At 48.4% G+C, this 22,989-nt stretch overlaps 1 protein-coding gene across 5 annotated transcripts in view; it reads left to right on the top strand.

Annotated features, from left to right (window-relative positions):
- Positions 1-22,989, top strand: part of ST3GAL2 (ST3 beta-galactoside alpha-2,3-sialyltransferase 2) — a 42,423-nt gene that overhangs the window by 2,591 nt on the left and 16,843 nt on the right. For 2 of the 5 annotated variants that reach the window (XM_073564341.1, XM_073564345.1), the window contains exon 1: positions 3,503-3,639. The exons of the other annotated variants lie outside the window; for them this stretch is intronic. The gene's annotated coding sequence lies outside the window, so the exon portion shown is untranslated. Of the gene's footprint in view, positions 1-3,502; positions 3,640-22,989 lie in introns of those variants that run through there. 5 annotated transcript variants of the gene reach the window in all.

Genomic DNA, 22,989 nt, shown 5'->3' on the forward strand with positions numbered 1-22,989 from the left:
GGTCGGTGCTCGGTCGGGTGTAGATCGTCAGTGATCTGGTCGGTGCTCGGTTGGGTGTAGATCGTCAGTGATCTGGTCGGTGCTCGGTCAGGTGTAGATCGTCAGTGATCTGGTCGGTGCTCGGTCGGGTGTAGATCGTCAGTGATCTGCTCTGTGCTCGGTCGGGTGTAGATCGTCAGTGATCTGGTCGGGTGTAGATCGTCAGTGATCTGCTCTGTGTTCGGTCGGGTGTAGATCGTCAGTGATCTGGTCGGTGCTCGGTTGGGTGTAGATTGTCAGTGATCTGGTCGGTGCTCGGTCGGGTGTAGATCGTCAGTGATCTGCTCTGTGTTCGGTCGGGTGTAGATCGTCAGTGATCTGGTCGGTGCTCGGTCGGGTGTAGATCGTCAGTGATCTGGTCGGTGCTCGGTCGGGTGTAGATCGTCAGTGATCTGGTCTGTGCTCGGTCGGGTGTAGATCGTCAGTGATCTGGTCTGTGCTCGGTCGGGTGTAGGTCGTCAGTGATCTGGTCGGTCGGGTGTAGATCGTCAGTGATCTGGTCGGTGCTCGGTCGGGTGTAGGTCGTCAGTGATCTGCTCTGTGCTCGGTCGGGTGTAGATCGTCAGTGATCTGGTCGGTCGGGTGTAGATCGTCAGTGATCTGCTCTGTGCTCGGTCGGGTGTAGATCGTCAGTGATCTGGTCGGTGCTCGGTCGGGTGTAGATCGTCAGTGATCTGCTCTGTGCTCGGTCGGGTGTAGATCGTCAGTGATCTGCTGTGTTCGGTCGGGTGTAGATCGTCAGTGATCTGGTCGGTGCTCGGTCGGGTGTAGGTCGTCAGTGATCTGCTCTGTGCTCGGTCGGGTGTAGATCGTCAGTGATCTGGTCGGTCGGGTGTAGATCGTCAGTGATCTGCTCTGTGCTCGGTCGGGTGTAGATCGTCAGTGATCTGGTCGGTGCTCGGTCGGGTGTAGATCGTCAGTGATCTGCTCTGTGCTCGGTCGGGTGTAGATCGTCAGTGATCTGCTGTGTTCGGTCGGGTGTAGATCGTCAGTGATCTGGTCGGTGCTCGGTCGGGTGTAGATCGTCAGTGATCTGGTCGGTGCTCGGTCGGGTGTAGATCGTCAGTGATCTGGTCGGTGCTCGGTCGGGTGTAGATCGTCAGTGATCTGGTCGGTGCTCGGTCGGGTGTAGATCGTCAGTGATCTGCTCTGTGCTCGGTCGGGTGTAGATCGTCAGTGATCTGGTCGGTGCTCGGTCGGGTGTAGATCGTCAGTGATCTGCTCTGTGTTCGGTCGGGTGTAGATCGTCAGTGATGTGCTCGGTCGGGTGTAGATCGTCAGTGATCTGGTCGGTGCTCGGTCGGGTGTAGATCGTCAGTGATCTGGTCGGTCGGGTGTAGATCGTCAGTGATCTGCTCTGTGCTCGGTCGGGTGTAGATCGTCAGTGATCTGGTCGGTGCTCGGTCGGGTGTAGATCGTCAGTGATCTGCTCTGTGTTCGGTCGGGTGTAGATCGTCAGTGATCTGGTCGGTGCTCGGTCGGGTGTAGATCGTCAGTGATCTGGTCGGTGCTCGGTCGGGTGTAGATCGTCAGTGATCTGGTCGGTCGGGTGTAGATCGTCAGTGATCTGCTCTGTGCTCGGTCGGGTGTAGATCGTCAGTGATCTGGTCGGTGCTCGGTCGGGTGTAGATCGTCAGTGATCTGGTCGGTCGGGTGTAGATCGTCAGTGATCTGCTCTGTGCTCGGTCGGGTGTAGATCGTCAGTGATCCGGTCGGTGCTCGGTCGGGTGTAGATCGTCAGTGATCTGCTCTGTGTTCGGTCGGGTGTAGATCGTCAGTGATCTGGTCGGTGCTCGGTTGGGTGTAGATCGTCAGTGATCTGGTCGGTGCTCGGTCGGGTGTAGATCGTCAGTGATCTGGTCGGTGCTCGGTCGGGTGTAGATCGTCAGTGATCTGGTCGGTGCTCGGTTGGGTGTAGATCGTCAGTGATCTGGTCGGTGCTCGGTCGGGTGTAGATCGTCAGTGATCTGGTCGGTGCTCGGTCGGGTGTAGATCGTCAGTGATCTGGTCGGTGCTCGGTCGGGTGTAGATCGTCAGTGATCTGGTCTGTGCTCGGTCGGGTGTAGGTCGTCAGTGATCTGGTCGGTCGGGTGTAGATCGTCAGTGATCTGGTCGGTGCTCGGTCGGGTGTAGGTCGTCAGTGATCTGCTCTGTGCTCGGTCGGGTGTAGATCGTCAGTGATCTGCTCTGTGCTCGGTCGGGTGTAGATCGTCAGTGATCTGCTCTGTGCTCGGTCGGGTGTAGATCGTCAGTGATCTGGTCGGTGCTCGGTCGGGTGTAGATCGTCAGTGATCTGCTCTGTGCTCGGTCGGGTGTAGATCGTCAGTGATCTGCTCTGTGCTCGGTCGGGTGTAGATCGTCAGTGATCTGGTCGGTCGGGTGTAGATCGTCAGTGATCTGCTCTGTGCTCGGTCGGGTGTAGATCGTCAGTGATCTGGTCGGTGCTCGGTCGGGTGTAGATCGTCAGTGATCTGCTCTGTGCTCGGTCGGGTGTAGATCGTCAGTGATCTGCTCTGTGTTCGGTCGGGTGTAGATCGTCAGTGATCTGGTCGGTGCTCGGTCGGGTGTAGATCGTCAGTGATCTGGTCGGTGCTCGGTCGGGTGTAGATCGTCAGTGATCTGGTCGGTGCTCGGTCGGGTGTAGATCGTCAGTGATCTGGTCGGTGCTCGGTCGGGTGTAGATCGTCAGTGATCTGGTCGGTGCTCGGTCGGGTGTAGATCGTCAGTGATCTGGTCGGTGCTCGGTCGGGTGTAGATCGTCAGTGATCTGCTCTGTGTTCGGTCGGGTGTAGATCGTCAGTGATCTGGTCGGTGCTCGGTTGGGTGTAGATCGTCAGTGATCTGGTCGGTGCTCGGTCGGGTGTAGATCGTCAGTGATCTGGTCGGTGCTCGGTCGGGTGTAGATCGTCAGTGATCTGGTCGGTGCTCGGTTGGGTGTAGATCGTCAGTGATCTGGTCGGGTGTAGATCGTCAGTGATCTGGTCGGTGCTCGGTCGGGTGTAGATCGTCAGTGATCTGCTCTGTGCTCGGTCGGGTGTAGATCGTCAGTGATCTGCTCTGTGCTCGGTCGGGTGTAGATCGTCAGTGATCTGCTCGGTGCTCGGTCGGGTGTAGATCGTCAGTGATCTGGTCGGTGCTCGGTTGCGGTGTCCGTTCTCCGCAGTCTCGGTCCCGGGATGAATGGACGAGCTGTGCACCAGAGTCCCCGCACTGCATCCCGGCATCAGGCAGATTCCCTCAGTCTCGACTCCTTCTGGGACTTGTAGTTCTTTGTTTAGTGGATTACGTTGGATGTTAGACAGACTTTGTTATCAGAGAACTACAATAACCAGAATGCACCGCTCAGCAGAACGCCGCCCTCCTGAGCCCGGTGTGTCGGGAGTTGTAGTCGAGGAATAGTCTCCGTTGTTGGTTAGTGCTGGAGATTGGACTACGTTTCCCAGGAGCCCCCGGGCTGCCCGCGGCGCTCAGCGCTCAGAGCCTGCACTGTGGTGCTGGATGGAGGGGGCGCGTGTGGTCCAGGGATGAGCCGGAGATGAGAGGCGGAGGGACGGGGACAAAGGCCTGAGCGGCGGCGGCGGCGGCACCGGGAGCCGAGCGGTACGTGCTGCGGAGGGGGAATGCGCCCCGTGTGTGGACGTGTGCGCCCCAAATATACTGTGTACCCCATATATACTGTATGTACCCCCTATATACTGTGTACCCCCTATATACTGTGTGTACCCCCTATATACTGTGTGTACCCCCTATATACTGTGTACCCCCTATATACAGCGTACCCCATATATACTGTATGTACCCCCTATATACTGTATGTACCCCATATATAGAGCGTACCCCATATATACTGTGTGCCCCCATATATACTGTGTGCCCCCATATATACTGTGTGCCCCCATATATACTGTGTGTACCCCATATATACTGTGTGTACCCCATATATACTGTGTGTACCCCATATATACTGTGTGTACCCCTATATACAGCGTACCCCATATATACTGTGTACCCCATATATACTGTATGTACCCCTATATACAGCGTACCCCATATATACTGTTTGCCCCCATATATACAGCGTACCCCATATATACTGTGTGCCCCCATATATACAGCGTACCCCATATATACTGTGTGCGCCCCCATATATACTGTATGTATCCCTATATACAGCGTACCCCATATATACTGTGTGTGCCCCCTATATACTGTGTACCCCTATATACAGCGTACCCCATATATACAGCGTACCCCATATATACTGTGTGTGCCCCCATATATACAGAATACCGCATATATACTGTGCGTACCCCATATATACTGTGCGTGCCCCCATATATACAGCGTGCCCCCATATATACAGCGTGCCCCCATATATACTGTATGTACCCCATATATACTGTATGTACCCCATATATACTGTGTGCCCCATATATACTGTGTACCCCTATATACAGCGTACCCCATATATACTGTGTGCGCCCCATATATACTGTGTACATATATATATATATACAGCGTACCCCCTATATACAGCGTACCTCCATATATACTGTGTGCGCCCCCATATATACTGTGTGCGCCCCCATATATACTGTGTGTACCCCCATATATACTGTATGTACCCCTATTTACAGCGTATCTCCATATATACTGTGTACCCCTATATATACTGTGTGCCCCCATATATACAGCGTACCCCATATATACTGTGTGTGCCCCCATACAGTGGGGCAAAAAAGTATTTAGTCAGTCAGCGATAGTGCAAGTTCCACCACTTAAAAAGATGAGAGGCGTCTGTAATTTACATCATAGGTAGACCTCAACTATGGGAGACAAACTGAGAAAAAAAAATCCAGAAAATCACATTGTCTGTTTTTTTTTTCATTTTATTTGCATATTATGGTGGAAAATAAGTATTTGGTCAGAAACAAAATTTCATCTCAATACTTTGTGATATATCCTTTGTTGGCAATGACAGAGGTCAAACGTTTTCTGTAAGTCTTCACAAGGTTGCCACACACTGTTGTTGGTATGTTGGCCCATTCCTCCATGCAGATCTCCTCTAGAGCAGTGATGTTTTTGGCTTTTCGCTTGGCAACACAGACTTTCAACTCCCTCCAAAGGTTTTCTATAGGGTTGAGATCTGGAGACTGGCTAGGCCACTCCAGGACCTTGAAATGCTTCTTACGAAGCCACTCCTTCGTTGCCCTGGCGGTGTGCTTTGGATCATTGTCATGTTGAAAGACCCAGCCACGTTTCATCTTCAATGCCCTTGCTGATGGAAGGAGGTTTGCACTCAAAATCTCACGATACATGGCCCCATTCATTCTTTCATGTACCCGGATCAGTCGTCCTGGCCCCTTTGCAGAGAAACAGCCCCAAAGCATGATGTTTCCACCACCATGCTTTACAGTAGGTATGGTGTTTGATGGATGCAACTCAGTATTCTTTTTCCTCCAAACACGACAAGTTGTGTTTCTACCAAACAGTTCCAGTTTGGTTTCATCAGACCATAGGACATTCTCCCAAAACTCCTCTGGATCATCCAAATGCTCTCTAGCAAACTTCAGACGGGCCCGGACATGTACAGGCTTAAGCAGTGGGACACGTCTGGCACTGCAGGATCTGAGTCCATGGTGGCGTAGTGTGTTACTTATGGTAGGCCTTGTTACATTGGTCCCAGCTCTCTGCAGTTCATTCACTAGGTCCCCCCGCGTGGTTCTGGGATTTTTGCTCACCGTTCTTGTGATCATTCTGACCCCACGGGGTGGGATTTTGCGTGGAGCACCAGATCGAGGGAGATTATCAGTGGTCTTGTATGTCTTCCATTTTCTAATTATTGCTCCCACAGTTGATTTCTTCACTCCAAGCTGGTTGGCTATTGCAGATTCAGTCTTCCCAGCCTGGTGCAGGGCTACAATTTTGTTTCTGGTGTCCTTTGACAGCTCTTTGGTCTTCACCATAGTGGAGTTTGGAGTCAGACTGTTTGAGGGTGTGCACAGGTGTCTTTTTATACTGATAACAAGTTTAAACAGGTGCCATTACTACAGGTAATGAGTGGAGGAAAGAGGAGACTCTTAAAGAAGAAGTTACAGGTCTGTGAGAGCCAGAAATCTTGATTGCTTGTTTCTGACCAAATACTTATTTTCCACCATAATATGCAAATAAAATGAAAAAAAAACAGACAATGTGATTTTCTGGATTTTTTTTTCTCAGTTTGTCTCCCATAGTTGAGGTCTACCTATGATGTAAATTACAGACGCCTCTCATCTTTTTAAGTGGTGGAACTTGCACTATTGCTGACTGACTAAATACTTTTTTTCCCCACTGTATATACAGCGTACCCCATATATACTGTGTGGACGTGTGCTGCTGTGTGCCCCCATATATACAGCGTACCCTATATATATTGTATGTACCTCCATATATACTGTGTACCCCATGTATATATATACTGTGTACCCCTATATACAGCGTAGCCTATATATATTGTATGTACCTCCATATATACTGTGTACCCCATGTATATATATACTGTGTACCCCTATATACAGCGTAGCCTATATATATTGTATGTACCTCCATATATACTGTGTGTACCCCTATATATATATATACTGTGTGCCCCCCATATATACTGTGTACCCCTATATACAGCGTACCCTATATATATTGTATGTACCTCCATATATACTGTGTGTACCCCTATATATATATACTGTGTGCCCCCATATATACTGTGTACCCCTATATACAGCGTACCCTATATATATTGTATGTACCTCCATATATACTGTGTGTACCCATATATATATATATATATATACTGTGTGCCCCCATATATACTTTGTACCCCTATATACAGCGTACCCCATATATACTGTGTGTTGCTGTGTGCGCTTCCATGTATAATGTATACCCCCATATAATATATACTGTGTGCCCCATATACAGCGTACCCTATATATACTGTATGGACGTGTGTTGCTGTGTGTGCCCCCATATAATGTATACTGTGTACCCCCTGTTTACCATGTGGACGTGTGCTGCTGTGTGCGCCCCCATATATACCGTGTGTTCCCCTATATACAGCGTACCCCCATATATTATTATTCTACATTTCTATAGCGCCATTTATTCCATGGTGCTTTACATGTGAAAAGGGGAAATATAGATAAGTATAATAAACATGTGTAAGACAAGGGACACACAAATACATAAGGAGAGGGGACCCTGCCCGCGAGGGCTCACAGTCTACAGGGATGGGTGAGGACACAGTAGGAGAGGGTAGAGCAGGTCGTGCGGTGGTTCAGTAGACCGAGGATCATTGCAGGCTGTAGGCTTGTCGGAACAGGTGGGTCTTCAGGTTCTTCTTGAAGGTTTCCGTTGATGGTGAGAGTCTGATGTGTTGCGGCAGAGAGTTCCAGAGTATGGGGGAAGCACGGGAGGAGTCTTGTATGCGGTTGTGGGAAGAAGAGATAAGGGGGGAGTAGAGAAGGAGATCTTGGGAGGATCGAAGGTTGCTTGCGGGTAGGTACCTAGAGACCATGTCACAGATGTATGGAGGAGACAGGTTGTGGATGGCTTTGTATGTCATGGTTAGGGTTTTGAACTGGAGCCTCTGGACGATAGGAAGCCAGAGAAGGGCCTGGCATAGGGGGGAGGCTGGGGAATAGAGGGGAGACAGGTGGATTAGTCGGGCAGCAGAGTGTAGGATGGACTGGAGCGGAGCCAGAGTGCTAGAGGGGAGGCCAGAGAGTAGGAGGTTGCAGTAGTCGAGGCGGGAGATGATAAGAACCTGCACTAGTGTTGTTGTCATTTTGTGGTTGAGGAATGAGCGGATCCGGGAAATACTTTTGAGTTTGAGGCGGCAGGAGGAGGCGAGGGCTTGGATATGTGGTTTGAAAGAGAGCGCAGAGTCGAGGATCACCCTAAGAAGGCTGAGATAGCAGACAGACAGTGTAGCATTTTGGTCAGTAAGGAGGCGAGGTTGGGTCCAGAGATGTAGATCTGCGTGTCATCGGCATAGAGATGATACTGAAAGCCATGAGATTCTATGAGCTGTCCCAAGCCGAAGGTGTAGATGGAGAAGAGTAGGGGTCCTAGGACTGAGCCTTGAGGAACACCGACAGACAGGGGGCGAGGTGAGGAGGTGGTGTGTGAGAGGGAGACCCTAAATGTTCGGTCTGTTAGGTATGATGAGATCCAGAATAGGGCCAAGTCTGTGATGCCAAGAGATGAGAGAGTCTGTAGCAGGAGGGAATGGTCTACGGTGTCGAAGGCAGAGGACTGGTCCAGGAGAAGGAGGACAGAGTAGTGTCGCTTGCTCTTGGCGGTTAGTAGGTCATTAATGACTTTAGTTGGGGCAGTTTCAGTTGAGTGATGCGGTCGGAAGCCAGATTGTAACCGGTCAAAGAGGGAACAGGAGGAGAGGTGGGAGGACAGTTCAAGGTGGACATGCTGTTCCAGTAGTTTTGAGGCGTAAGGGAGAAGAGATATCGGGCGATAGTTAGACACAGAGGATGGATCATCAAGGGAGGGCTTTTTGAGGATGGGTGTGATTGAGGCATGTTTGAAGGATGAGGGAAAGATACCATTTGTAAGTGAAAGGTTGAAGAGGTGTGTTAGAGATGGGATGAGGACTGTGGCCAAGTTAGGGATGAGGTGGGACGGGAGCGGGTCGAGGGCACAAGTGGTGAGGTGTGATCTTGACAGAAGGGTGGAGAGCTGATCTTCTGTCATGGAGGAGAAGCTGGCTTTTCCAGAACAGGGCTGAGCGGCTAGGAGGGGCATTGGGGGCTGCGGGCCAAAGTTTTGTCTGATCGTGTCGATCTTCTGCTTTAAAGAAGGAGGCAAAGTCTTCGGCAGAAATGAGAGGAGGGGGAGAAGGTGCAGGGGGACGGAGTAGAGAATTGAAAGTGCTGAAGAGCTGTTTAGGGTTGTGAGACAGGGAAGATATGAGAGATGCAAAGTAAGTTTGCTTTGCGGCAGAGAGCGTGGACTTAAAGCTGACAAGGGACTGCTGGTATGCGCTGAAGTGCTCAGTAGAATGGGTTCTCTTCCATCTCCGCTCAGCGGCCCTGGAAACCCGTCTCAGTTCTTTGGTCAGGCTGGTCAGCCAGGGCTGTGCCTGCTGATTGTACGTGAGGGGGGCAGCCGAATCAAGTGTTGCTGTGTGCGCCCATATATAATGTATACCCCCATATTATATGTACTGTGTACCCCCATATATACCATGTGGACGTGTGCTGCTGTGTGTGCCCCCATATATAATGTATACCCGCATATTATATGTACTGTGTACCCCCATATATACTGTGTACCCCCATATATACTGTGTATCCCCATATATACCATGTGGACGTGTGCTGCTGTGTGTGCCCCCATATATAATGTATACCCGCATATTATATGTACTGTGTACCCCCATATATACTGTGTACCCCCATATATACCATGTGGACGTGTGCTGCTGTGTGCGCCCCCATATATAATGTATACCCCCATATTATATGTACCCCCATATATACTGTGTACCCCCATATATACCATGTGGACATGTGCTGCTGTGTGTGCCCCCATATATAATGTATACCCGCATATTATATGTACTGTGTACCCCCATATATACTGTGTACCCCCATATATACCATGTGGACGTGTGCTGCTGTGTGCGCCCCCATATATAATGTAAACCCGCATATTATATGTACTGTGTACCCCCATATATACTGTGTACCCCCATATATACCATGTGGACGTGTGCTGCTGTGTGCGCCCCCATATATAATGTATACCCCCATATTATATGTACCCCCATATATACTGTGTACCCCCATATATACCATGTGGACGTGTGCTGCTGTGTGCGCCCCCATATATAATGTATACCCCCATATTATATGTACTGTGTACCCCCATATATACTGTGTACCCCCATATATACCATGTGGACGTGTGCTGCTGTGTGCGCCCCCATATATAATGTAAACCCGCATATTATATGTACTGTGTACCCCCATATATACTGTGTACCCCCATATATACCATGTGGACGTGTGCTGCTGTGTGCGCCCCCATATATAATGTATACCCCCATATTATATGTACTGTGTACCCCCATATATACCATGTGGACATGTGCTGCTGTGCACCCCTATATACAGCGTACCCCATATATACTGTGTGCTGCTGTGTGCGCCCCCATATATAATGTATACCCCCATATTATATGTACCCCCATATATACTGTGTACCCCCATATATACCATGTGGACGTGTGCTGCTGTGTGCGCCCCCATATATAATGTATACCCCCATATTATATGTACTGTGTACCCCCATATATACCATGTGGACGTGTGCTGCTGTGTGCGCCCCCATATATAATGTATACCCCCATATTATATGTACTGTGTACCCCCATATATACCATGTGGACATGTGCTGCTGTGCACCCCTATATACAGCGTACCCCATATATACTGTGTGCTGCTGTGTGCGCCCCCATGTATAATGTATACCCCCATATAATATATACTGTGTACCCCCATATACAGTGTACCCTATATATACAGTATGGACGTGTGCTGCTGTGTGCGCCCCCATGTATACTGTGCACCCCCATATATATATATATATACTAGCTGAAGAGCCCGGCGCTGCCCGGACATAGTAACTGTGGTTAGTTATAGCAAATTATAATTATCCACAAGAAGAAGAAAGTCCGCTCGGCACACCGGGATAAATGAAAAAAAAAAACCCCTTTATTAGGCTATTATGCCATATTAAAACGCCAAACCCCCTGCCGCGTTCCTGGTGCACAGAGGCTCGCTTAGTCACAGGTGAATAAAAACAAGATGCAGAGAAAACTATAGACCGGCTGCAGACCAATCACAGAGCTGCAATTAATTCCAAAGAGTGGCGACACATGAAAGGAAGAGCGAGCGGATCCCTGCAATCATACAGATCACTCCAGGATGGACCTTCCCAAGGAAATCAATCACACAGTCAGACATATAATTAGTCGATATTAGATAGATCATACACTAATTTTATACAGCTGGAGAATTTAATTGTACATAAAGAAAAAAAAAAAAATTTTATACAATAATATAAATGGATATATCTAAAAGTAAGTAAATAATTCCAAAATGATCTCCAATGGAAAATGGATTTTCTGCGCAGAAATGAATGATTCCATGCGAGAGGTGTGAATGAGGCCTACAAGCAGGATATAAACTTGGTGACAAATGGAATTTTTAGCACATAAAAAAATAAATTCTAGACACATTTAATGCCATTTTTTGGTTCGGTAGATATGTGGACGATCTGATGTTCGTTTGGAAGGGTAATTCCACAGACTCGTCCCTTTTTCATTCTTATCTCAATTCTAACAATCTAAATGTAATATTCACCTTTAGGCTGTGTGCCCACGATGCGATTTTTAAGCGTTTTTGCCGCGATTTTTGGCGCGAAAACGCTGCAAAAACATTTAAAAATCGTGTCCAGAACGCCCCCCCATGCATTCCTATGACATTCCGCACATGCTGCGCTAATGCTGCGCTTTTTTCCGCGGCGGAATCGCATCATGGAATAAATCGCAGCATGCTCATTCTTCTGTGCGGAATCACAAAGAATTGCCGCGACTCCGCACCCATAGGAATGCATGAGAACCGCTTCCCGCATGTGGCTATGCCCACCGTGTGCGAAGTTAAGCGTCTCATGTGCGGTTGGTACCCAGGGTGTGGAGGAGAGGAGACTGTCCTCCAGGCCCTGGGCACCATACCCCTGTAACAAAAAGAATAAAAAATCGGGGTATATTTACCTTCCGGTGTCCCGCGCTGCATTCCCGGCCTCAGCGACGCTCCCGTTCCCAGTAATGCCTTGCGGCAAGGTCCTGTGATGACGCAGTCTCGTGAGATCACTATAGTAACGCGAGACTACGTCATCACAGGTCTCGCAAGGCATCGCTGGGAACGGGAGCGTCACTGAGGCTGCGCGGGACGTCGGAAGGTAAATATACCCCGATATTTTTATTTATTTATTTTTTTTATCATTTTTAACATTTTATCTTTTACTATTGAGGCCGCATAGGCCGCCTCAATAGTAAAAACCTGGTCACACTCGTCACACACTATGTTTGGACAATCACTTGGAAAGTGCTTGAATATCGCGGCAAAATCGCGAACAGAATCGCGGTAAAATTACGGTGAAATTGTTCGGGGAAAAAACCGCGATTTCTGGGAAGGAGTCCGGTTTTCATTGTGTGTTTTAAAACACAGTGTGGGCCCATAGCCTCAGTGGTGCACGGAATCAAGTGTCCTTTTTGGATTTATTGCTCACAGGTGATTCTATGATTGGTAACGTTCACACTGCCATTTATAGAAAGGAAACTGCAGGGAATTCCCTGTTACTTTCTTCTTCACGTCATCCCCAACATTCCGTCCATTCCGTCCCTTATGGGGGATTCAATAGGGTGAAACGTTTCAGACAAGGCCTTGTTTTTACAAGAAAGTAAAGTCATAAAAAAACGTCTTTTTGATCGAGGTGACAATAATCAAATTGTCAGCAATGCATTCCACAAAGTGATGAACAAACCAAGACTTACAGGTCAGGCCGGGGTCACACTGGCGAGGAATCCGGGAGAGTAAGAGGCGCTAAAAGCAGCATTACACACGGACCAATGATTCTCTATGGGGTCCCTCGCACCAGCCGTATATTTCTCCTCCGTATCCATGCTCCGTGCCACTCGCAGCATGCTGGGACTGTCAGCGCACTACGCCCGTAATACGCCAATGCAAGTCTATGGGTGCGCAAAAAAATACGGATTACACACGGAACACACATGTGACCTGCGAGAAATACGCACCCGGTGTCTTTTACCAAAGCCGGCAATTCAGTGCGCTATACAGTAAACTCACACTGACAGGGTTAATAAAGAAACCAAAGAATAGATATAGACACATAAAATATATATATATATATATATATATATATACATGTCATTGTGACACAGAATACATATATATATATATATATATATATATGCATTCTATGTGTCTATATCTATTCTTTGGTTTCTGTTATAAACCTGTCATAGGGCTCCATTATATGTCCATTTTGCAAGGCGGCGAGAAAATCTCGCCTTACGGATTACATACGGATGCTGACATGCGCAAAATCCGCGACCACACCTTGATTACGGATGCCATACGAAGCACTGTTTAGGGGTCTGTCATCCGTATTACGCCTGTAAGCTACGGACAGTATTTTGCCTCGGTTAGTGTGACCCCAGCCTTAGTAACAAACCCTCCGCTGGCGCTGATCATATGGCGACTTTTTCAACGCCGTTCAGCCCCCAATTCAATCAAATTAAATTGTGAAAAACTATTCCCGTCACAAACCCAGACCAATCCTACAATCCGGCCGCCATTATGTTGCCCGAAGCGGAACCAGTTTGGCGAATTATCTTTCTCCCGGTCTTTTCAAATCACCAGAATAAATCCGTACTTGGATGACTTCCACTGGATTCTACAGACCCGCCGGTTCCAGGTGCCATGTCTGCACATACGCAATAGACAAATCCAAATGTGTTTTTTCATACCGAGGTTTTTCCCAACAAATTACATCTTTTATCAGTTGTGACAGTTTGTGGTTTATTGCATTTGTTGCACAGAGTGTGAGATTCAGTATATCGGCTGCACTAGACGCAAACTAAAGAAAAGAACAGCGGAACGTATCCGAAATATAGAACAAAGAACGCTTCCTCTTCAGGGGCGGAACAACACTGCGCTCCTGCCCATCAGAGCGACATGGAGTCATCTGCCTTCTATGGTCTAGAAGAGGTTAAATCTCCTGCCCGAGGCAGTGACCGACACCGGCTATTACATATACACCAAGCCTTGTGGATACTAAAATTAGACACTAAATCTCCAAACGGTCTGAATATCAGGAACGATTTGCTCTATATTTATTAATGAGATTTATGTACTTATTAGTGTTTTCTGTCACAAATAATTTTACAGTGATCCGCATTATGTTGTTACAGTAGGAAAGCACAGAATTATCTCACAGCTCCTATGTTATTCATATGTTTATCAAGCGTTCTGCAGTACTTCCACCATTGATTGCTGTGGGTCTAGAATTTAGTTTTCATTTTTTATGTGCTAAAAACTCCACTTGATTGTCCCCAAGTTTATATCCTGCTTGTAGGCCTCATTCACACCTCCTGCATGGAACCGCTCGTTCCTGCGTATCAATTATTTTTTAAGTCCAAAAAAATTTTTTTTTTTTTTTTTTTTGTGACTAATTCTATATATATTGTTCACAAGCGCTCATTCACACCTTTCGCATGGAATCATTTATTTCTGTGCAGAAAATCCATTTTCCATTGGAAGATCATTTTGGAATTATTTAATTACTTTTAGATATATCCATTTATATTGTAAATTTTTTTTTTTTTTTTTTTTTTTTTTTTTTTTTTTTCCTTGGGAAGGTCCATCCTGGAGTGATCTGTATGATTGCAGGGATCCGCTCGCTCTTCCTTTCATGTGTCGCCACTCTTTGGAATTAATTGCAGCTCTGTGATTGGTCTGCAGCCGGTCTATAGTTTTCTCTGCATCTTGTTTTTATTCACCTGTGACTAAGCGAGCCTCTGTGCACCAGGAACGCGGCAGGGGGTTTTGGCATTTTAATATGGCATAATAGCCTAATAAAGGGTTTTTTTTTTTTTCATTTATGCCGGTGTGCCGAACGGACTTTCTTCTTCTTGACGATATCTGCTGTGCTCACCAGCGAATTCATGCACCCACCTGTGGATTAATGAACTCGGCCCAAAGTGGTTTTCATTTGGATGCGATGCAAGCTCCCAGTCCTCCCTCTCCTATAATTATCCTCCATCCCATAGTCCCGTGCCCATATACCCATCACACATCCTCCATCCCATAGTCCCGTGCCCATATATCCATCATACATATTCTCCATCCCATAGTCCCATGCCCATATACCCATCATACATATCCTCCATCCCATAGTCCCGTGCCCATATACCCATCATACATATCCTCCATCCCATAGTCGAGTGCCCATATACCCATCATACATATTCTCCATCCCATAGTCCCGTGCCCATATACCCATCACACATCCTCCATCCCATAGTCCCGTGCCCATATACCCATCATACATCCTCCATCCCATAGTCCCATGCCCATATACCCATCACACATCCTCCATCCCATAGTCCCGTGCCCATATACCCATCATACATATTCTCCATCCCATAGTCCCGTGCCCATATACCCATCACACATCCTCCATCCCATAGTCCCATGCCCATATACCCATCACACATCCTCCATCCCATAGTCCCGTGCCCATATACCCATCATACATATCCTCCATCCCATAGTCCCGTGCCCATATACCCATCATACATATTCTCCATCCCATAGTCCCGTGCCCATATACCCATCACACATCCTCCATCCCATAGTCCCGTGCCCATATACCCATCATACACATCCTCCATCCCATAGTCCCGTGCCCATATACCCATCATACACATCCTCCATCCCATAGTCCCGTGCCCATATATCCATCATACATATTCTCCATCCCATAGTCCCATGCCCATATACCCATCATACATATCCTCCGTCCCGTGCCCATATACCCATCATACATATTCTCCATCCCATAGTCCAGTGCCCATATACCCATCACACATCCTCCATCCCATAGTCCCGTGCCCATATACCCATCATACACATCCTCCATCCCATAGTCCCGTGCCCATATACCCATCATACATATTCTCCATCCCATAGTCCCATGCCCATATACCCATCATACATATCCTCCATCCCATAGTCCCGTGCCCATATACCCATCATACATATCCTCCATCCCATAGTCCCATGCCCATATACCCATCACACATATCCTCCATCCCATAGTCCCATGCCCTTATACCCATCATGCATATCGTCCATCCCATAGTCCTGTGCCTATATACCCGTCATACATATCCTCCATCCCATAGTCCAGTGCCCATATACCCGTCATACATATTCGCCATCCCATAGTCCAGTGCACATATACCCATCACACATCCTCCATCCCATAGTCCTGTGCCCATATACCCGTCATACATATCCTCCATCCCATAGTCCAGTGCACATATACCCATCACACATCCTCCATCCCATAGTCCCATGCCCATATACCCATCATACATATCCTCCATCCCATAGTCCAGTGCACATATACCCATCATACACATCCTCCATCCCATAGTCCCATGCCCATATACCCATCATACATATCATCCATCCCATAGTCCCGTGCCCGTATACCCATCATACACATCCTCCAGCCCATAGTCCCATGCCCATATACCCATCATACATATCGTCCATCCCATAGTCCCGTGCCCATATACCCATCACACATCCTCCATCCCATAGTCCCGTGCCCATATACCCATCATACATATCCTCCATCCCATAGTCCCGTGCCCGTATACCCATCATACATATCCTCCATCCCATAGTCCCGTGCCCATATACCCATCACACATCCTCCATCCCATAGTCCCGTGCCCTTATACCCATCATACATATCCTCCATCCCATAGTCCAGTGCCCATATACCCATCATACATATCCTTCATCCCATAGTCCCGTGCCCGTATACCCATCATACATATCCTCCATCCCATAGTCCCGTGCCCGTATACCCATCACACATCCTCCATCCCATAGTCCCGTGCCCATATACCCATCATACATATCCTCCATCCCATAGTCCCGTGCCCATATACCCATCATACATATTCTCCATCCCATAGTCCAGTGCCCATATACCCATCATACACATCCTCCATCCCATAGTCCAGTGCCCATATACCCATCATACATATCCTTCATCCCATAGTCCCGTGCCCATATACCCATCATACATATTCTCCATCCCATAGTCCCATGCCCATATACCCATCATACACATCCTCCATCCCATAGTCCAGTGCCCATATACCCATCATACATATCCTTCATCCCATAGTCCCGTGCCCATATACCCATCATACATATCCTCCATCCCATAGTCCCATGCCCATACACATCCACCATCCCATAGTCCCGTGCCCATATACCCATCATACACATCCTCCATCCCATAGTCCCGTGCCCATATACCCATCATACACATCCTCCATCCCATAGTCCCATGCCCATATACCCATCATACATATTCTCCATCCCATAGTCCCGTGCCCATATACCCATCATACATATCCTCCATCCCATAGTCCCGTGCCCTTATACCCATCATACATATTCTCCATCCCATAGTCCAGTGCCCATATACCCATCATACACATCCTCCATCCCATAGTCCCGTGCCCATATACCCATCATACACATCCTCCATCCCATAGTCCCATGCCCATATACCCATCATACATATTCTCCATCCCATAGTCCCGTGCCCATATACCCATCATACATATCCTCCATCCCATAGTCCCGTGCCCATATACCCATCATACATATCCTCCATCCCATAGTCCCGTGCCCATATACCCATCACACATCCTCCATCCCATAGTCCCGTGCCCATATACCCATCATACATATTCTCCATCCCATAGTCCAGTGCCCATATACCCATCATACACATCCTCCATCCCATAGTCCCGTGCCCATATACCCATCATACATATTCTCCATCCCATAGTCCTGTGCCCATATACCCATCATACATATCCTCCATCCCATAGTCCCGTGCCCATATACCCATCATACATATCCTCCATCCCATAGTCCCGTGCCCATATACCCATCACACATCCTCCATCCCATAGTCCCATGCCCATATACCCATCATACATATTCTCCATCCCATAGTCCAGTGCCCATATACCCATCATACACATCCTCCATCCCATAGTCCCGTGCCCATATACCCATCATACATATTCTCCATCCCATAGTCCTGTGCCCATATACCCATCATACATATCCTCCATCCCATAGTCCCGTGCCCATATACCCATCATACATATCCTCCATCCCATAGTCCCGTGCCCATATACCCATCATACATATTCTCCATCCCATAGTCCAGTGCCCATATACCCATCATACACATCCTCCATCCCATAGTCCCGTGCCCATATACCCATCATACATATTCTCCATCCCATAGTCCTGTGCCCATATACCCATCATACATATCCTCCATCCCATAGTCCCGTGCCCATATACCCATCATACATATCCTCCATCCCATAGTCCCGTGCCCATATACCCATCATACACATCCTCCATCCCATAGTCCCGTGCCCATATACCCATCATACATATTCTCCATCCCATAGTCCCGTGCCCATATACCCATCATACATATTCTCCATCCCATAGTCCCGTGCCCATATACCCATCATACATATCCTCCATCCCATAGTCCCGTGCCCATACACCCATCATACACATCCTCCATCCCATAGTCCCGTGCCCATATACCCATCATACATATCCTCCATCCCATAGTCCCGTGCCCATATACCCATCATACATATCCTCCATCCCATAGTCCCGTGCCCATATACCCATCATACATATCCTCCATCCCACAGTCCCGTGCCCATATACCCATCATACACATCCTCCATCCCACAGTCCCGTGCCCTTATACCCTGGGCCGCCATCAGGGCATTACTAGCCTTACTGGTGTAAGGGGCCCCGGGAGCTGGAGGGGCCCCACGCTCAGAATTTTCATAAACCGGAGCGCTGAGTGTGAGGAGGAAGCAGGAATCATTGTGACAGACAGCTGGGAGAGGCAGCCAGTGCTGAGCAACAGGAGGGCGGGACTTTCCAGCATCCAATCCTGGCTGAGCGCGGGCTTAGTGCAGTGCAGATATAGTATTCTCCCGCCACACAGTCTGGAGCGAGTCACTGAGCAGCAGTGCAGCCCTCAGTCCCACGGTGAGTGTCTGAGCCTGTGTTGTTTAAGTGTATGGCCAGTGTCTTGCCAGGATCTAGTCCAGCCCCTGTAGCAGATGGATCCTCAGTGAGTGGGCTGTGTGCTCAGTGACAGCGTCAGTCACACTATCAGCACAGCAGCCGCTCACCGAGGAAGGACGCTGCTATGTCCTGAGTCTGACCCCTGCCTGTATCAGCCATAGACCAAGATAACAGCAGAGCTGAGTGCCCCCTCACCTCCTACAGAGAAGCATAAGACCGCTGAGCACAGCCTGCCCCCTGACAGGACACAGCAGCCCCCTCTCAGGATTCCCTGCATTTACTCTCCAAACTTATGTAAAACAAACTTCAGTCTTCAGAATGGAGCTGTGGTGTCCTGTCAGGGGCAGAGGGGGCACACTGCCTTATCCTTCTCTGGAGGGGACAGGGGGCCAGGACACTGCTCATCAGGATTTATAGCATCTCCCAGAGATGTTATGTAACACAACCACACACTATATATATATAATCACAAACACAGTATATGTTAGGCCGGTTTCACATTAGCGCTTTTTCAGCGCACGCACGGCCGGGGGTAGCTCCGCCCCCGAGCCGGCTCTCTGCCCGGCGTGCCCGCCCCTTGCTTGTAGCGCCGCCTCCTAGCGCACAGCGGCGCCTGCGATCGGCGCACCCTATCTTTAGCATAGGGTGCGCAGATCGTGCGCACCAAAATCAAACTTTTCGGATTTCGGCGTGCTCGGCGCAACGTCAAAAGTGCGCAGCGCAGGTCAAAGCGCAACTAGCGCACGGCCTGCGCACGATCTGCGCACCCTATGCTAAAGATAGGGTGCGCCGATCGCAGGCGCCGCTGTGCGCTAGGAGGCGGCGCTACAAGCAAGGGGCGGGCACGCCGGGCAGAGAGCCGGCTCGGGGGCGGAGCTATCCCCGGCCGTGCGTGCGCTTAAAAAGCGCTAATGTGAAACCGGCCTTAGGGTATATGCACACATTGCAGATTCTGCTGCGTTGTACCCTTAGGCTATGTGCACATGTTGCGGATTCTGCTGCGGATCCGCAGCGGTTTTGGCTCTGTGGAACGGTGTACAGTACCATTGTTTTCAATGGAGAATGAAAAACGCAGTGCACATACTGTGGATTTTTCCGTGGATTACAACCCGCAGCATGTCAATTCTTTGTGCGGAATCCGCAGCGGTTTCACACCTTCTCCATTGTGAGGTGTGAAGCCGCAGGGCTAATCCGCAGGTAAACCGCAGGACTTTTGACCTGTGGATTTTTCCAAATCCGCACAGAAAAATCCGCAGCACGTTTCACTACGTGTGCACATAGCCCAAAAGGCTAAAACCAAAACTGTTGTGCGCATGTTGCGGCTTTAAATCTGCAGCATGTCAATTATTTGTGCGGATCCGCAGCATTTTTACACCTCTTTTATTATAGGAATCGAAAAGTGTAAAAACGCTGTAGAAATCTGCAGAAAATCCTCAGGTAAAACGCAGGTCATTTTACTGGCGGATTCAGTGAAATTTGTGTGGAAAAATCCGCAGCAGAATCCGCAACGTGTGCACACACCCTAAAAGTCTGCAAAAATTCCACAGTATTACAGAACAGTAACTGAGGCCGGACTCCAGCATGAGAGGCTGATGAGAAGATCTGCAGGGGAATGAAGGCTCTCAGTCCTCGCTCACACAAGCGTATAACACGGCTGAGCGCTATGTGATGTTTTATTGCATAACACTCAGCACAGTGTTATACTATGGGGCATCGCAGATCTGTGATTTTTTCTACAGACCGAATTCGTCTGTGGAAAAATAATCTGCAGCACGCCGTGCAGCTGTCAGCTGAGTGCAGTCTGAATCCACGACCTCAGACAATGGAGAAGATGGAGAAATTAAGGTCCCTGTCTTCTCAATGTGCTCCGATTATCTCATGCAAGAGAATCCGATGACACTTGGATGAGAGTTTGAGCTGAGTGTCAGTAGCATAATTAAGCTGATTCTCTCACATGAGAGTATCATCACTCGTGTGACCCCGGCCATACACTTTTTTTCAGCTGGACAATTCTTTTATATACCTTAATTATTCCTAATATTCCCAAAAACTTTATAATATAAGTATCCTTCTTCCCAAACCCACTGACCTAAGCAGGGGCACTATCAGGGCATTACTGCCCTTACTGGATAGGGCCCAATGACCGGAGTGGGGCCCCGGTCACTATGTGGTGGTAAAATGTGGTCTGGTCATGGCGTGATGGTATTTGTTCCTTGTATATGGGATTTTAGTTCACCATGTGGTGGTAATATGGTGGCTGGTCATGGTGCGGTGGTATTTGTCCCTTGTATGTGGCATTATTGGTAATTTTAAAAATGGAAAAATAAACAAAAATATACCAAAATTGTATTGGATATTTTAGCAAATGTTTAGTAAGTTACAGTAGAGTAGGGCCCGGCCAAAAGAGTCTACTTTGTCGTGGTGATGGATTAAAAAATCTTTTGGCTAAAACAAAAGCTGCTGGCTATGTATGTGGTGATGGGAACTGTTAATGTGTGATTTGTGAGGACATGGTGCAGAAGTGGAGTTGTTCCAAGAGAGCGGTGGGACTTTGGAAGGTTCGAGGGGTGGAGACGGGGCTGGGTAGAGCCTGGGCGGAGTTTCAAGGGGCCCCGAAAATTTTGCCAGTATGGGGCCCCGAAATTCCTAGTGGCAGCCCTGCTTATACCCATCATACATATCCTCCATCCCATAGTCCCGTGCCCATATACCCATCATACATATCCTCCATCCCATAGTCCCGTGCCCATATACCCATCATACATATCCTCCATCCCATAGTCCCGTGCCCATATACCCATCATACATATCCTCCATCCCATAGTCCCGTGCCCATATACCCATCATACATATCCTCCATCCCATAGTCCCGTGCCCATATACCCATCATACATATCCTCCATCCCATAGTCCCGTGCCCATATACCCATCATACATATCCTCCATCCCATAGTCCCGTGCCCATATACCCATCATACACATCCTCCATCCCATAGTCCAGTGCCCATATACCCATCATACATATCCTCCATCCCATAGTCCCGTGCCCATATACCCATCATACATATCCTCCATCCCATAGTCCCGTGCCCATATACCCATCATACATATCCTCCATCCCATAGTCCCGTGCCCATATACCCATCATACACATCCTCCATCCCATAGTCCAGTGCCCATATACCCATCACACATCCTCCATCCCATAGTCCAGTGCCCATATACCCATCATACATATTCTCCATCCCATAGTCCAGTGCCCACATACCCATCATACATATCCTCCATCCCATAGTCCCGTGCCCATATACCTGTCATACATATCCTTCATCCCATAGTCCCGTGCCCATATACCCATCATACATATCCTCCATCCCATAGTCCAGTGCCCATATACCCATCATACATATCCTCCATCCCATAGTCCCGTGCCCATATACCCATCATACACATCCTCCATCCCATAGTCCCGTGCCCATATACCCGTCATACATATCCTCCATCCCATAGTCCCGTGCCCATATACCCATCATACATATTCTCCATCCCATAGTCCCGTGCCCATATACCCATCATACATATTCTCCATCCCATAGTCCAGTGCCCATATACCCATCATACATATCCTCCATCCCATAGTCCAGTGCCCATATACCCATCATACATATCCTCCATCCCATAGTCCAGTGCCCATATACCCATCACACATCCTCCATCCCACAGTCCCGTGCCCTTATACCCATCACACATCCTTCATCCCATAGTCCCGTGCTCATATACCCATCATACATATCCTCCATCCCATAGTCCCGTGCCCTTATACCCATCATACATATCCTCCATCCCATAGTCCAGTGCCCATATACCCATCATACATATTCTCCATCCCATAGTCCCGTGCCCTTATACCCATCAC

This window comes from Dendrobates tinctorius, unplaced genomic scaffold (genome assembly GCF_039654945.1).
Source record: "Dendrobates tinctorius isolate UK_male_01 unplaced genomic scaffold, ASM3965494v1 ptg000450l, whole genome shotgun sequence".
Taxonomy (NCBI): Eukaryota; Metazoa; Chordata; class Amphibia; order Anura; family Dendrobatidae; genus Dendrobates; species Dendrobates tinctorius.